The sequence below is a fragment of the Pinus tabuliformis genome, chromosome 5_2, assembly GCF_031772625.1.
Source record: "Pinus tabuliformis cultivar Carrire ecotype Pingquan chromosome 5_2, CPIR1, whole genome shotgun sequence".
NCBI classification, from domain to species: domain Eukaryota; kingdom Viridiplantae; phylum Streptophyta; class Pinopsida; order Pinales; family Pinaceae; genus Pinus; species Pinus tabuliformis.
In genome coordinates this window covers 143744504-143748127 of record NC_142306.1, presented here as the reverse complement: position 1 = coordinate 143748127, position 3624 = coordinate 143744504, and the positions used below count along the sequence as shown (strand labels likewise).

The 3624-nt window shown below is 39.6% G+C and overlaps 1 pseudogene; it reads left to right on the top strand.

Annotated features, from left to right (window-relative positions):
* The first annotated feature begins 437 nt into the window (after positions 1-437).
* Positions 438-1324, top strand: LOC149157928 (pre-mRNA-splicing factor cwc22 pseudogene; annotated as a pseudogene).
* Positions 1325-3624: the final 2300 nt, after the last annotated feature.

Genomic DNA, 3624 nt, shown 5'->3' with positions numbered 1-3624 from the left:
AATACGCCAAAAGTGGGAAGAAGCAGCTTTGCGGAAACGAAGTGCCCGAGAAACAAAGATCAGGCCACCATGGCTCTACTGGTTCAGATGTAAAGCGGCGTGTTAAGAGGGTAAAGTGAATTTGACATTTGGCAGCTGATGCAACAAATGTCAGATCTGCAATCGCGGAAAGAATCTCACAACTGTCTCTCAAAGGATTTGCGGGAGACACAGCAAAAGCGCATGCAAGAACAAGTCTGGTATAAAGCCCCGAGCTTCTGAATCTCAAACAAAGCCATCAAAGTTAATACCACCTAGAGATGAGGATGATATGTTGGATGCAAAGGAACGTGGACGGTATATCACAAAGGTTCAAGTAGCCATGCATCTGAATCTGCAAAGCTAAAAAGGCACTTGGAAGAAGTGGTGGTGTTTATGTTCCTCCTTTCAAGCTGGCCCAAATGATGAAAGATTTGCAAGATAAAAGCAGTTTGGAATATCAGTGTATGTCTTGGGATGCTCTTCGTAAAAGTATCAATGGGCTTGTAAACAAAGTGAACGCATCAAACATTAAAAACATTATTCCAGAGCTCTTTGCAGAGAACCTTATCTGGGGAAGAGGTCTATTTTGTAGGTCATGTATGAAATCCCAGATGGCATCACCTGGATTTACTGATGTTTTTGCTGCCTTGGTTGCTGTGGTGAATACAAAGTTTACAGAAGTTGGTAATCTCCTTTTGAGAAGAATTATTTTGCAGCTTAAGAGAGCTTTCAAACGCAATGACAAGCCTCTGTTACTAGCAGCAACAAAATTCATAGCTCACCTAGCGAACCAGCAAGTTGCACATGAGATCATTGCTTTGGAACTTCTTACTGTTTTGCTGGAGAGTCCTACAGACGATAGTGTTGAGGTTGCTGTTGGATTTGTAAAGGAATGCGGGTCCATGCTTCAAGACCTATCACCTCAAGGCCTCTATGGAATTTTTGAGTGATTTAGGGGTATTCTTCATGAGGGAGAAATTGACAAACGAGTGCAGTTTTCGATTGAAGGACTCTTTGCAATTCGCAAAGCCAATTTCCAGGGTTATCCTGCTATTCGTCCAGAACTGGATCTTGTGGAGCAAGAAGATCAGTTTACCGATGAATTTTCCCTAGAAGATGAGCTTGATCAAGAAGTTGGCCTCGATATTTTCAAGCCAAATCCAGTTTTTTTTTGGAGCACGAGAAAGCTTATGAAAACCTTAAGAAAGATATCCTTGGAGAGGAATCTTCAGATGAAGTAGAAGGAGAGAATGATTCAGGTCAGGAGTCAGATGAAGATATGAAGATGGTACTGTTCATTTAGTTGTATTTGCTGGATTTTCAGCAGAGTCTCTTGCTCAACGAATTATACACCACAAAGCTAAAGCACTGCTAACTTGTAATGTTGTCCACCGGGGTGCTAAATTCATTAATCTGAAAGAAATAAATAGACTCTGCGCTGGTGGAATCATCTAAAAATGGAGTTCCTGTAGGTGTCTGTTTGACATATGCAGATGAGTTTGCATTAAATAAAAAACACACCATGAAAGAAAGGAAGAGACATCTGGTGGCAGGATACAATTCCAAAATACATGACCGAATGTGAAGTTAGATGGATTGATGCAGAAGATCCTTTGTTCCTTCTATATGCAAGTGGTAGTACAGGGAAACCTAAAAATGCTGCTCAAAGATTGCTGGTCTTGTGAACTTAGCTGGTTTTGTGAACTTGACAAGTCTGGATCTAAAGAGGTGCTCAGGGATTCATGGTGAATTGGTGCATCTAAAAGGGCTTACAAAATCAGAAGCAAACTGTTTTTAAAAAAAAAAAAAAAAAAACTCAGCAGTTTCGTAGCGCGCTACAAAACTGCTGTAGATGATGATTTTAACACAAAACAAGCAGTTTTGAATTATAGGCGGGAATTTTGAAAGGGAAACATCTAAAAAGCATACAAAGAATCATCTGAAGCTATCTAACAGTTAACCAGGTCAAGACACGTGGAGATAATATGCATTCGAATCCAACTTTGGATTCTTGTCATAAAGGAAGCATATCTCATATTTATCACACTTCAGGATTGGTGAAACAGTTACAGTTTGCAAAGGTTTTGGCTTTCACGTATGCAAACGGTGGACAGCACATCAAAGACGTGGCAGTTTTCTCCATTTTGGGGTAATTAAAAGATAAAGGATATACTTCGTTGGATCTGGACATGGTAAGGCATACTCAAGACAGATACACAGGGAAAGTTTCATATATTTCAGGGTATTGGAAAGGATGTGGCATTAAAGATCAAACATGGAGCTTTGAACATCCATTACAGCCAAACTAAAGGGGGAGCAGATGTCAAAAAACGAAGTTCATTGTAATTAAAGCCATCAAGCATGTAATATGGAGTTAGAGTCATAGTTAATTTAGAACTCTTAGAAAATTCCAGTCAGCACTTTATTGTATTTATTAGTTAGTTAAATGGTTGATAGGTGTCATTAGAGGTAGTTTTCGAGTTCCCCTCATGCTGGAGGAGGAATCTCGATCAGTTAGAATAAGAATTCTATATATAGCTGAAACAGCAAGGTAATGAGGGTTGGAAATTTGATGAACAGAGCATTGTTTTGGCTTATGTAAAGACAAAGTTTCAGTAATATAATTTAGCTGCTTTACTTCTCAGGATTCATGAAGGATTTCCATGTTCAGAATGTATGATTTTATCTTTTCCTTAATGTCTTTTACAGTTGCATAGGTGTACAATCACTCAGAATTCACTGATTGTGCTCTGATTTCCTGTGTGCATTTATGAGCTGTGGTTCCATATGTGTTGTGTTCTGAATATTCAAATGCTAAGTGCCCTGACTTCTATGTAAAGGCAGTACCATTGTTTACTGAAGTGTTGTTGACTCCATAGGCCCAATGGAAATTTGTTTGATGTTTTTCCAGCACCCATATTTATCACAGATATGTCACAAAGAGTTAGCCATCTTATCTTAAGTAAAAATCATTAACCCATTTAGAGAGAGCCCTCTCAGGTTGAGGAGGCTAAGCCTCAACCTAAAGTAGGTCTGAAATAGTTACTTGAAATCTTCCTGGTCTGCAGCCTTCCAGGGTCTGATTTTGAGATAACATAAGGGACCACCTTATTTATTACTATGGCCCATCCCATTATTACATTATTACCTTGGGTACCTCCCTTGGTACCCCATATTATCCCCCCTAGGTATATGACAACCATCCACTCCTCCACTTCAAATCATCATCCATCAGACCACTGGAACTTCAACATCTCCTTCTCAAACATCTAGAACTGTAATATCCTCATCTTCCCAAATGCAGGGATCATCTTCTGCACTTTCGTCTATTAGCAGTTCAACGATGGCCCAAATGCCATGGAATAACCCTGGGGAAATCTTAATGCCTGCACCCTTGAGTCAAATACCGACCCATCTTGAAAAATGGCTACCTAAGTTTAATCCTGAAGCAGGCATGCTAGCAGAAGAACACATAAATAATTTTATGTTATCCATAAATCTCAATGGGGTCACTAATGAAGACGTTGTCATTCGGCTTTTCCCTTACACGTTGCAAGGAGCAGCTGGATCATGGTATTTCTCATTACCATCCGGGTCTATTAC